The sequence below is a fragment of the Peromyscus leucopus genome, chromosome 3, assembly GCF_004664715.2.
Source record: "Peromyscus leucopus breed LL Stock chromosome 3, UCI_PerLeu_2.1, whole genome shotgun sequence".
NCBI classification, from domain to species: domain Eukaryota; kingdom Metazoa; phylum Chordata; class Mammalia; order Rodentia; family Cricetidae; genus Peromyscus; species Peromyscus leucopus.
In genome coordinates, this window is record NC_051065.1 from 48,481,160 (window position 1) to 48,494,784 (window position 13,625).

Sequence of the window (13,625 nt, forward strand, 5' to 3'; positions counted from 1 at the left end):
AACAAAAAATGAAGAAAATGATGAAGGATATAATATAAAATATTTCTGGACCTGAAAACAGGTGCCTCTGAAAGTCCTTTAGTGTACTTGATACAATGAATAAAAAGACCTTTACCAAGGCACATTATTCCAACTTTCCTAGATCACAGGGACAAAGGAGAAGCAGGAGCCAACTGTGGGAGGACCACAGTGGCATACAAAGAAACACTGGACTGTCAGCCTTCTTTGATCCCATCTGGCTTCTTGGGTCTGTGATGCCCTGTGGGGGTTCAGCTGTCACTGTCCTCGCTGTCCCCATATGCACCCAGCTGGCTCAGGGAGGAGGCCCCGGGTGTCTAGGGTGGAAGGTTGGCTGCCTTCCTCCTCTCAGGGGCACCTGCGGGCATTGGGACCTGCTCTGAGGCCCGGATGGCTTCCGCCTTCACCTCCTTTGGCACAACCAAGCCAGCCGGCTGTGCCCTGCTGCCCACTGCCCCTGCCCCCCTGCTTCCCACTGCCCCTGCCTTCCTCTTGGCCTTGGGGGCCTCGTCCAGGATAGCTGTGGGGTTGGGTCTTGCTGTTGCTTGTGGTCGGGAACGGGGAGCTTTGTCTTCTGAGTTGGAATCCTCCAGAAGCCTGTGGTGGCGAGCCTCCTCCAGCAAGACGGCAGTCTCTCGCTCGTCTTCCTCCTCCTGCTGCTGTGGCCGCTGCTCCTGCGACAGGCGGTGCTGCAGCAACATAGCTTCGAAGTCCACGTGTGCCGCCCGCCGCCGCTGGTTCAGCTCTTCTTCTTCTTCTTCTTCTTCTTCTTCTTCTTCTTCTTCTTCCTCTTCTTCCTCCTCCTCCTCCTCCTCCTCCTCCTCCTCCTCCTCCTCCTCCTCCTTCTTCTTTCCCGAGACAAGGTTTCTCTGTGTAGCTTTGCACCTTTTCTGGAACTCACTCTGTAGTCCAGGCTGGCTTCGAACTTAGAGATCGGCCGCCTTCTGCCTCCTGAGTGCTGTGATTAAAGATGTGCATGAGCTGCCACCGTCCCCCGGCCCAGCTGTAGGTTTTAATGTGGCTCTTTTACTCTGTGAGGAAAGGTCACGAGGTACAATGAAATTCACTATCAGAGTTTCATTAGGAGGAGGAAGGGATAGGATGTGACCAGGCCTGTTCAAAAGACACGTGAGAAGGAGAGAGCAGAAGAGAGAGGAGGAGCAAATTAAGTGACCACGCAGTGCAGGAATTATGTATGATGTAAGGGATGGCTATCCGTTTTTGCAATCGCATGCATGGTCATGTGGCTGGGGGAGTGGCCAGTGCCCACGAATACCAACCTCAGCTTCTGCAGGTTTTCCAGCACCCCCATCTCCAGCTTTGAGTCCTTCGTGAGGTTCTCTAGGACCTTCATGGAGTTGTTCCACTCCTCATCCTCACACTCCTTCTGCACACGCCTCTCTTCTTCCTCCAGGAGCTTCTCGGCCTGGAAGCTGTGTGTGGCCCCATGCTCCATGATATATAGTCCGCGTCTTGAGGATGATCTCAGCCAAGCACTTGATATAGAAGCGGAAGATAGGCCCAGACAGGCCTCGTTCTGGACCATTTCTTGGCGTGCATTGAACGTCTTCCCCTTGTAGATATATTCTCCACATGTCTTACTCCTTATGTTGAAGGGGACCATCAGCCGAACCACGTACTGGTCCTTGGGTGTCTTGAGTTTCGGGATCTTTGATGGGCCGAAGTCAGGTGGGTAGTGTTTGTTTAGAACTTTACATTCCGGTATCTTTGCTTCCTCTTCGCTTCCTGTCCGTGGCACAAGCGAAGAAGCAGTTTGCTTTGGTCTGACCAGCAGTTCTCTTGATGTCGCTTCCTCAGAGGTCTTACTGGCTGTAGCTTACGGGCTTTAGTGTTCTCATTGGCTGCAATCTCTGTCGATCACGGTCGCGTGTGTAGGTGAGGCAGTAAATAAAGTTCCGAGAGTGTGCGTGTGCACCATGCTGGAAAGCACAAAGAAAGGTACCTGGAGTCAATAAGGACCACGCCTACAGGCTGCTTAAGACCTGGTTGCCATACCTGCTCTGTGCAATCCCCCCTGCCTTCCGAGAGTCACCCAGGAGTGCTTTGCTCTGCTCATTAAACCTGAACTTAATAATGCGGCCTGATCTGACTTATTACATCGGCCACATTACTCACTACTGGGGGATTGAGACTTTTCAACCCAGTCTAGGTATCAATCAGTGCGAAGATAGAGCAAAGTTGTTTTTTTAGTATAGTAACTTGAAAAATATCCTTCTACTGGGCTAGAGAGACGGCTCAGTGATGAAGAACACTTGTTGCTTTTGCAGAGGGCCCGAGTTTCAGTTCCCAGCACCACATGGTGGCTCACAGCCATCTGTAACCCTGGTTTCAAAGGATCCCACAGGCATGGACATGGTGCACACATCTGCATACAGGCCAGACATTCATACACGTGAAGCAAAATCAATCTAAAATGAATCTGTCTGTCAAGAGATAATTTTCAGGCTTGGAGATGGCTCAGCAGATGATGGCCGTAGCTGCCCAAGCTGTGACCCGATTTCCATCCCTGGGCCTTACAGGGTGGAAGGAGACAAGTGACTCCAGCAAGCTGCCCTCTGACCTCTCCAGCACGCATGCCCACACACATTCGTTCACATGTATGCACAAAACAAAGATGTAATAACAATAAAAAGTAGTTTTAAAGTAGATAATCCTTAAAAATGGTCAAATTAAAGGAGATATTAAGGAGGCACAGATTTGTGTGAAATAAGAGCATTTGAAAGCAAATTTGCAAATAAGTTTTTTTTTTTTTGAGGGGAGATGCAGAGAAGAGTATGGATCGGTAATTTACATGTCTATAAGAATGATTAAGTTAGGCCTCGTGGCACAGACCTGGAATCCTAGCATTTGGGAGTGAAGGCAGGATAATTCTGAGTCCAAAATCATCCTCAGCTATATAGTGAGTTCAAGGCTGTCTAGGCAACATAAGACCCTATACTAATTATTATTTTGCTTTATTATCACTATCTACGATTTAGGATTCTTACGTGGTTTAAAGGCAAGGAAAGCTACAGACCTGGCCCCCATGGACTCAGACTCAGGTAACTCAGAAAGCGTGCTATAAATAACTCACACATTTTCACTGAGGAATAAAATGTTCCAAGTTCACTCCCAGGTCATTTTTATTAGGACCTCAATGAGAGGGAGCAAATAAAATAGAAGAAAAAGAAGAGATTTGGAATCTCCACAACAAAGTGTAGGGTATCCAGCACGGGAAAATGGAGAATCCCTGGACCACAGTGGAGAGATAGACAAGAGCCGTGCCATCCCAAAGCCCGGAAAAAGGAGGCTTCCTGAGGAGGGGTCCCAAAGGAAGATATGGAACTCACATCCTTGATCATATGTAAAACATCACCGAAAGGCGTTGGGCAAAAATATTAAAGCTTCTAGAAACTGCTAATGATGTGGTATAGAAAACAAGAATTTCAAGATAAGACCATCAGTGGGCCTGGAGAGATGGCTCAGTGGTAAAGAGTACTGGCTGCTCTTCCTGAGGACCAAGGTTTGATTCCCAGCACCCACATGGCAGCTCACAACCATGCATAACCCCAGTTCCAGAAGATCTGATGCTCTCTCTACCTCCAGCTCCCCAAAGCACACACATGGTATACAGACATACATGTAGCCAAAACACCCATCTGCATAAAAAGGGAGTGGGGGAAGGCCACTGTTGACTTTAGGAACATTGAAAGTTCACATTAGAATAAGGCTATGTGAGCTGGGTCATGAGTTCAAGATCAGCCTAGGCTGTATAATGAGCCAGGTCTAAAAAAAGAAAAAAACCTTGAGACTCCTCCAGTTGGTCCAGCCTTACATAACACTAGTTTTCCTCTAAAGAATGTGATAAAGCTGCGCTGGGATGATGCTGGGGGAGGGGGGAGCTGATGGATATCAAAAGATAAACTTACAGCAGATTTAAAGATCTTACTTGGCCCTTATCCATGACTTTCGAGTGAGGCGACGCCCCATTCCCCGAGGAGAATGAGTGTTCTGATAAGCCAAGCCAAAGAAACTGAGTTTACAGGCAGAGCGGAGCAGATTGCTGCTTTTCTTGTAAAGATTAAAGCAGAGGGATTCCCTTATCCAAGCTGAGATTGGCTTGTTGAGGGGTTGGACTCTTGCCTCCCACTCTCCTGACTTCTGAGACAGTCACATAAATAACCTCCCTCAGTGACATGCAGCTCCAGCACGGGAGACTCCATTTTGGTTTGGCCAATTGGGCCTTTGGCAGGGGGTTCAATCCAAACTAATTGGTTAATTTGCTTTCAACTGGATGTTACACGGTCATCTATCCATGTTGATGAATAATATTCAAAAATAATAAAGCCAGACATGGTGGCACACACCTGTAATCCTAGCACACAAGAGGCAGAGGCAGGAGGATCATAGCAAGCTGAAGGCTTGGTTTACACTGTGAGTTCTAGGTCAGCTTTGGCTGTATAGCCAGACTCTGTTTCAAACAACCATAATTGAATAAATAAAAATAAGTAAACATGATAAATCAAAACAAGCTAATAGAAGCATGCTACTGAGAAAATAGGAACATAATTATTGCTGGCTGCCCCAGGGAATAGGTTCTGGTAGTAAGTTCGGGGAAGACTTTTTTTTTTTTTTTTTTTTTTTTTTTTTTTTTTGAGACAGGGTTTCTCTGTGTAGCTTTGTGCCTTTCCTGGAACTTGCTTTGTAGCCCAGGCTGGCCTCGAACTCACAGAGATCAGCCTGCCTCTGCCTCCCAAGTGCTGGGATTAAAGGCGTGCGCCACCACCGCCTGGCTATATTTTTCATTAAGTTTATGTAGAAGCTGGGCATAGAGTATGCCTAATTTCCCGTACTCAACGAAACTTCCTTCTGTCTTTCCTCCTCTTCCTCTTCGTGCCCGTCCTTTTTGATTTCTGAGGCAGTCTTTATATGCAGCTCTCGTTGACCTTACTCCTTGAACCACAGGTATAAGGATTGTGTTGAAGATATATTCATTGGGCTTGATCTCCCCACAGTCTTTCTCTCCATTTTGGTCAGTTGGGGATTTCTGTAATGGTCTCCATCTGATGCGAAAAGAAAGTTCTTTGCAAAAGAGTGAGAGTTACACTTATTTGTGAGTATAAGGATAAGTATTTAGAATACCGTTAGAAATAATACTGGTTTAGGAAAGTGGTAGAAGTAGGTTTGGGTCCATGACCTCTTTAGCTACAAGTTAGGGTGACAGTACTAGGCATGAATTCTCTCCTATTGAGTGGGCCTTAATTCAGTCCAATTAGGCAGCTGTTGGTTACTGCCAAGATATAAATGCCACTATTGTGCCCTTGGAGCTATCTTGCTGGGATGGTCATTGTGGTTCATAGGCTTTACGGGTGGGGACTGAAGATCGCTTTTCCCCCTGGTAGCTTTCCCAGCACCTTCCAGTACTCTGAGAGCTATTTTCAGGAAAGAGGCTTGCTTCCAGGTCAGTTCTAACTCCATTCCTCCAAGTCTCTACATGGATTTTTAAAATGTAGTTCTAGCTATGTGTGGATAGATACCTTGGTGGATAGATTTAAAGGCTAGGACAGACCCAAATATATGCAGGAATTTAGTTTATAATTTGTGACAGACACTTGGAATCTTGCTGTTCAGTTAAAAGCCTTGGGCTTCTGGCTAGACCTGGCCTGCTTACCACAGCCTAACCTAAAACAAGATGCAGACTCAACAGTATTAAAATGTGAAAATTGAAACCAGAAAAGTGTTAGTAAAATGGGGGGATTTAAAAAAAAAAAAAAAAAAAAAAAAAAAAACTTTCCTCCCAAATGCAACATCAAGGATTACGTTTCCAATGCTTGAATTGGGGGGACACACTCAGACCACAGTAAACCCCACATGAACATTAAGTTTGATACTTAAGGGGGTCCTGGAGGAACCACATTTAAAAGTGGTCACCCTTCCTGATGAAGTTGGAATGGGGTCCAGCTGCATAGACTAGACTCCCTGCCCTCAAATACAAACGGCTCAGATGGTTTCCTTCCCAGAAGCGATGTAGATTTGGCTTCGTGTGTTATCAGGGACCTGGATTCCCACCTGCCTTCTCTGCTAGCCCCAGTCCACAGAAACATCCTTCATAGTCCACGGGGTTGCTGGAGCCTCTGCCGTCAGGTCTCTGACTAAAGAAGGAAACAGGAGAGGACAATAGGGGTGCGTGCTTCCTTCACTGTGATCTCCTGCAAGTCCCTCCGGTTTCTGCTTGCATGCACTAGTCACAAAGCCACACCTAACCGCAAGGGAAGTTGGGAAATGGAGTCTTACAGCTGGGAGCATGGCCAGCTTGAGTAAACTCAGAGGTCTGGGTGATGAAAGTGTTCTGAGAACAGTGGTGATGTTTGCACTCATCCTCCTGAAAGTACTAACTGCTAAAGAGTGCTTTTAATTGGTTAAGGTGAATCTTATCACAGTCAAAAACATTACAGTGCATTACAGGATGTGGGGGTGCACATCTTAAATCCCATATTCGGAAGCAGGTGGATCTCTGTGAGTTCGAGGCCAGCCTGGTCTACTTAGTGAGTTCTGGGCTAGCCAAGACTACCTAGTGATACCCTGCTTCAAAAATACAAACAAACCCAAACAACAACAACAAAACAAACATTGTAGTGGGTGTGGGCTATAGCTCAAATGATAGAGTGCTTGCCCGGCATTTACAAAGCCCTGGGTTCTGTCCCCAGCATCACATATGCTTGGTGTGATGACAAATGTCCGTAATCCTTGCTCTCAGGAGGTAGAGGCAGTAGAATTGTTAGAAGTTCAAAGTTATCCCTGGCTACATAACAAAGAAAGGTCAGCCTGGGATAAATGAGACCCAGACTCAAACAGCAGCAACAGAGTTGGAGGTCTGTTCAAAAGAAAGGATGGAAGTGAATACCAGAGCGGGCATCTCATAGACGCATTGGACCTGATTCTTTGGCTTTTTTTTTTTTGGGGGGGGGGTGGCTGTTTGTTTCTTTGTTTTGTGACAGTGTCGCATGTTGTCTAGGGTAGACTTAATTCATTATGTAGCCAATGATGACCTTGAACGCCTGATCTTCCTGCCTGAATCTCCTAAGTGCTGAAATTAGAGGTGTGATCACTATGCCCAACTGCCATGCTCCCTTTAAAAAAGTTTTATATTACATGTATTTATTCATTTATGGTGGAGGAGGGAGTTGGTGTAGGCAATGTTAATCCCACCAGAGAATAAGACCACTACCACAATTTTGAGCCAAATTTGAAGCTTTAATTAAATACCGTCCAGGAGGATGGGCTCTGGCCAGGACCATCCTGAGGTTCCCAGGGAATGGCCATGAGTCCCTTTTTTTTTTTCTGCGGAGACTTAAAAAGGCAAACCCATAAGGTCATCATATGTCCCACCAGGTCCAATCAGGGGCAAGCACACATTCTGATTTAGTTCTTGTCTTCATACCCCCACCTACAGCCAACCAGGGGCAAGCATACATCCTGATTTAGTTCTTGTCTGCATACCCCCCAACTACAGCCCATCAGGGGCAAGCATACATCCTGATTTAGTTCTTGTCTGCATACCTTCCACCTACAGCCAATCAGGGGCAAGCATACATCCTGATGTATTACCTATCCAGGTACCTCGCGCCTACATGTGATCCAGCACATCCAGAGTAGAAGGGTCAAACAGACTTGCTTAGGGGAGTGAAAACACATGACTTGTTATCTCCCATAAACAACAGCCTCCTCCAGCCTTTCAGGAAGTAGCTAGGCAAGGGGCTTAGATGTTAGAGGCATTTTTGTTTCATGGATCTCTTAGGCACAGTATTAAAACTTAAAGCATAGCTTTGGCCCTCACAGCATGTGGCACAGGACACAGGGAGGTCAAAGGACAACTTCCAGGCATTGGTTCTTCCCCCCTGTGGGTCCTGGGGACCAAACCCAGGTTGTCAGGCTTGGTAGCAAGCATTCTTGTCCTTACTCAGTGGACCCTCTTGCTGGTTCCGTGCTTACCTCATTGCATTAGGTCTCTGGACTTGGTGTCATGTGGACAAGGGAATCTCGTGTCACATCTGGGCAGCTCACCTTGTCGTCTGGCCTGGTCGGCATGTAGCTATCCTGGCTGCTCCCTGCTCTCTGTTCGCAGTCCTGGCGACTGAACCCAGAGCATCGCACATGCCAATCAAGTGCCCTACATTCCTTGCCCATGACATTTTTTTATTAGGATTTAACTGTCCCTACAGGGAGGCATTCCTGTATCGGTGACTGGAGGATCATGGGATTAACTGGAGCCACTTAATTACAAATGGGCTTTAGAAACAACAGAGTAACATAGACTCTTAGTCAGCCAAGGATTCCAAACCTGGGCAGCCTGAGTAGCTTGAACAACACAAACTCACTTCTCACAGTTCTTTAAAGCAAAACAAAACAAACAAAACATGCTGGATTGCAGACATGTGTCACCACACCTAGGTTCTTCTATGGGTTCTGAGGCCTTCAAAGCCCTGGATCAACGTGGCAGCTGCCTTTGATCCCTCTCTTTCTGGCTTGCACTCAGCTACCTTTTTGCTGTGGCTTCCACTTGGTGTTGATGGTGGAAGGTGGGACAAATAGCTCTCTGGTGACTTGTCCTTGTGGGGTCAAAGTTCCATGTTCTACCCCTGTGGCCTTGTTTAGCTTTGATTTGCTTATTTATTATTATTATATATTATTATTATATATTATTATATATTATTATTTAAGCATTTATATGAGTGGATTTTTTGTTTGTTTGTTTGGTTGGTTTTTTTTTTTTTTGTTTGTTTGGTTTTGGTTTTTCGAGACAGGGTTTCTCTGTGTAGCTTTGGAGCCTGTCCAGGATCTCGCTCTGTAGCCCAGGCTGGCCTCTCGAAAACTCGACCAGGAAGATCTGCCTGGCTCTGCCTCCTGAGTGCTGGATTAAAGGCACGATAGCCCACCAGCTGCCCGCACTATATATATGATGATTGTTGCGGCGGCCTGCCTCGGTGCCCGGCGGGGGACTGGCTGACAGTCGACTGGGCAAGGACTTAGCTCATTATGTTTTGCCTGCATGCCAGGTGCCCTGGGAGGTCAGAAGAGGTCATCAGATCCCCTGGAACTGGAGTACTGATTATGGTTGTGAGCCACCATGTAGGTGCTGGGAACTGAACTCAGGTTCTCTGCAAGAGTAGCAAATGCTCGTAACACCACTGAGTCATCTCTCCAGATCTTGATTAACAAAATATATTTATTTGTGCTGGGTGACGGTGGCACACACCTTTAATCCCAGCTACACAGAGAAACCCTTTCGAAACCTTTTCAAAAACAAATAAACAAAACCACAATAAAACCAAAAACATAGGTGTGTGTGTGTGTGTGTGTGTGTGTGTGTGTGTGTGTGCACATGTGAGTGCAGGTGTTCTAGGAGGCCAGGAGAGGGGGTGAGATCCCATGAAGCTGGAGTTAGAGACAGCCTGAGCTGCCCAGAGCAGGCTCTGGGAACCCTGAACTCAGGTCCTCTGCAGGAGGAGCAAGCATTTTAACTGCTAAACCATCTCTCCAGTCTCTTGGGCTTTTGGTTTTTAGGACCTGTTTCCAAATACAGCCACATTGGGGATTCCAGCTCAGGGAGAGGCACCGTTCCGTCTATGCTGTGTGGTCAGGGTATAATCACGAGTTAGCCATGCAGAAGTGAAAGTTAGCTTGTCACTGCCCCCACCGGTTTTGCAGGGCAACCAGGAAGTGTCATTAGTCACCTCTCGTTTCATGGCGGGTCCCCCTATTGATTTCCCGAGCAGATCAGGCTGGGCCAGGTGTTTGTTCGAACTTGATCTGACAGCCCATTTGTAACCTACAGCCCGTGCCTCTGAAAACGCCAGGGGAGGCTTGTAGCAGGTGGCTGCATCCCCCTGCACCACCTCTGCCAAATGTCACCTTGGGAAGGGGGGAGGGTGAGAACGCAGAGACCAGGACTGTAGGGGTAGAGGGCGGGACCACAGGTGGCTTGGCTATCCCTCCTGTCCCAGAGGACTGCGCCCCTGTTCTGGTCTCTTTACCCTCAGGAGCCGGGCAGGGAACCGTTGGGAGGGGGAGGAGAGAGGGTTAAGCCTGACCTGGTCCTTCAATGTGATGAAACAGGAGCGCGGAGTCCTGCCAAGTACAGGTCAGGCTCAAAACAGGAAAGCCTAGTGTAGAGATAAATGGACACTTCTCTGTCGGGTTTACATGGACCTCTGGGGGAAAGTGCTGGAACTGATCTCATTCCGTCAGTCCCTCTCCACCCCCCACCCCCCCCAAATCTTGTTGAAGAGGAAATGCACAACGATTCCTGCAGGGTTGCCAGAGCCTAATCTCTTCCAGGTGCCCAGATGCTAAGGAAAAGGGGAAGCGGAGGCGCTGCAGAAGTTGCTGGCAGCCACCGGAAGAGGGCCCTGGAAGGGGCAGGAGTCACGTGGAGCCTAAGCGGCAGCCTGCTGCGCTGCCGGGCTCCAAGCTCCAGCCAAGCGGCCCCTGTGCTGGGAGTGGGGGACTGCCAACCACCTGGGAGCCCTGCCTCGGCCCTACTTCGGGACCTGCACACAGAAGCCTGCTTTCCGGCGTACCAGCTGTTAACGGGATTCCTTCTAGAAGGGCTCATGGTCCCTCTGAAAACAGTGTATGGTTCTGTGGGTACCTCCAGCCTCCGTTCCCCTCGCCCAATTTTTTTCCTTTTCATTCTTTTGGTTTGTTGAGACAGAGTCTTATGGAGCTCAGTCTGGCTTTAAACTTTTAATCTTTCTGAGTGCTGGGATTACGGCATACACCACTACTCCTGGTTCTATGCTATGCTGGGATTGGAATCCAGGGTCTCATGCTAAGCAAGCATTCTGCCGACCAAGATGCATCCCTAGCTTCATTTTTATTTTATTTTATTGTTTGAGGCAGTCTCATGTATCCCCATCTGACCTTGAACTCACTATGCAGCCAAGGCTGGTCTTGAACTTCTGATCCTGCCTATGCTGGGATTATAGGCCTGTGCTACCATGCCTGGCTCCACCCATTCCTTTTTGTTTGTTCTATTTTCTTTTTTTGAGTCAGGGTTCCACTCTGTAGCCTAGGTTGGCCTTGACCTAGAAACAATCCTGCCTCTTCCTCTCAAGTGCAGGGATTACAGGTGTACACCACTATACCCCGCTTTCTTTTGTTATTTTGAGATAGGGTCTTGCCTTGTAGCCCAAGTTGACTTCAAACTTTCTATGTAGGACGTTGGTCTTAAACTTAGAGCAATCCTCCTGCTTCTGCCTCCAGAATGCCAAGTCTATCCTACTTGGTGTGTGAATTGTTGACCCTCCTTGGCCTCAAGAAGCCTTGCCTCCCCTGTCTGCTGGGTTGGAATTGGGGGTGACCCCAGACACTACATCCTCGGTCTCATTTGTCCTTCCTTGACCTTTCTAATGAACCTGCTCACAAAGTCCCCACTCTGCTCCAGTCTGCCAGGTGTTTGGGAGAAAAACAGAGGTATCCCCTGGAGGACCAGCTCTAGAATTCCACGAGGGTGGGGCCTCTCTTTGCAGGAGCTCCACAGTAGACACTTCCTCCCATGGATCCTGCTACCACTGAGACCTGTCACCTTGAGCTGCCCTTGGTGCGGCCTACGTGGTTCTGCTCTTCCCTCCCAGAGTCACAGCCATAATACCAAAATGCTCTCCAGGTTTACTCTCTTGGCACCGGGACCCCAGGCCTGATCGTTACCGATGAGAAGATTCTGTAGGCCACAGGAAGTCTTCTGGGGATGAGAGCTTCGGCTTCATCCTGTTGGATGGATTCATTGCAGATGGCAAGCTAGTCCTATGCTGTCATCTTATGGGGGGGGGTGGACTTTCAGAAGTTTGAATTACTGGGAGGGGACCCAATGAGAGAAATGACTCAGGCAAGCATTGTTAATGAGTACCGAAGCTGCTGGGGAAAAGGAGCCGAACGGAAGGACATTTGCATGGTGCCAAAATTCCATCCAAGCTGAGTTTTGGAAATTTCCCTGAGTGGAAAATTCCATCAGGGGAGAAAAAAAAGTAACTTTATAAAATAAATATTTGTGATCAGGTGACCAATTTAGCATCATTTGTGAAGGGACTCCAGGACATTATTGTCTCTCTGATGTCATGGGATGTGAACCATTCTTGCCTCAAGTGGTTAAGCTTAGTCTGAGAACCTTCATTTCTCAGCCAAGACTGAGTGTGAAGGGAGCCCCATGGCTTCTGTATGGTTAGGGTTCTGAGGAAAGAGAAGCAGTAAGGTGTATGTCCACAGAGAAAGGTGGACATCAGGGAATTGGCCCACACTGTTAGGCAGGCTGAGGAGTCCCAAGCCCTGCCTCCAGCTCTCTCAGTAGCTGAGGACAGCCTTGGACACCTAATCCTCTGGCTTCCACCTTCCAAGTGCTGGGATTACAGGCGTGTACAGCCACATCCAGCTTCAACATCTCAATGTTTGAACATTTTCATGACAACAAACGTCTGGGAGTAAGGATAGATTCAGTGACGCTTGTCCCTCTGAGCGAGTCCAAAAGTGGATATAGACACTGGAGGAGAGTAACGTCAGGTCTGGAGAAAACAAAAACAAACAAACAAACAAACAAAAGCCTTTTTATTTTAATAGGCTCAAGGAATACACAAACTGGCCTGGAATCCACTGTGTAGACCAGGCTGGCCTTGAACTCATAGAGATCCATGTGCCTTTCCTCCCAAGTGCTGGGATCAAAGGTATACACCACTAACGACTATGCCTGGCTTCTTTTCTTTTCTTTCTCACCCCCCCCCAGACAGGGTTTCATCTGTGTAGCTTTGGAGCCTATCCTGGAACTCACTCTGTAGACCAGGCTGACCTCGAACTCACAGAGATCCACCTGTCTCTGCCTCCCGAGTGCTGAGATTAAAGGCTTTCGCCATCACTGCCCAGCCTTATTTTCATTATTTTTAATTGTGTGTATGGGTTTGTACATGTGAACACAGGTACCTGAAGAGTTGGTTCTCTGGGAGCAGGAGTTACAGGTGTGACAGTTGTAAGCCACCTGCTGTGGGGTCTGGGAACTGAACTCAGATCCTCCAGAAGAGCAGTGAAATGCTCCTATTTGTTGCTGGAGGGCTTCTCTCCAGGTTCCCCAAGCCCCACAGTTCCACAATCCACTTATAAAATAATCACTCAGATGCTTATATCACTTATAAACTGTATGGCCGTGGCAGGCTTCTTGCTAACTGCTCTTTTATCTTAAATTAACCCATTTCTATAAATCTATACCTTGCCACATGGCTGGTGGCTTACCAGAGTCTCTACATGCTGCTTGTCTGGCGTGGCTGCAGTCTCTCTTTCTTCTTCCTGTTTCCCAATTCTCTCTCTTTTTCCACTATACTTCCTGCCTGTCACTGGCCATCAGTGTTTTATTTACATAGAGTGATATCCACAGCACCTATTGCTAAGCCATCTCTCTAACCCACACCATTTTAACCTTTAAACGTGTCCCATGACATTATTCTGTGCACGGCCCTTCCTCTTTGCTTGAACTATAATCCTAAACTGAGTGTGTTCAGCAATGTTCCTCTTAAACTGAGCATGCTCAGGGATGTGCCTGCCTTCGAAGAGCTTCAGGTAATAAA

The 13,625-nt window shown here is 47.6% G+C and overlaps 1 pseudogene; it reads right to left on the reverse strand.

Annotated features, from left to right (window-relative positions):
* Nucleotides 1-269: 269 nt before the first annotated feature.
* Nucleotides 270-9,764, reverse strand: LOC114706848 (annotated as a pseudogene).
* Between the last annotated feature and the right edge of the window lie 3,861 nt (nucleotides 9,765-13,625).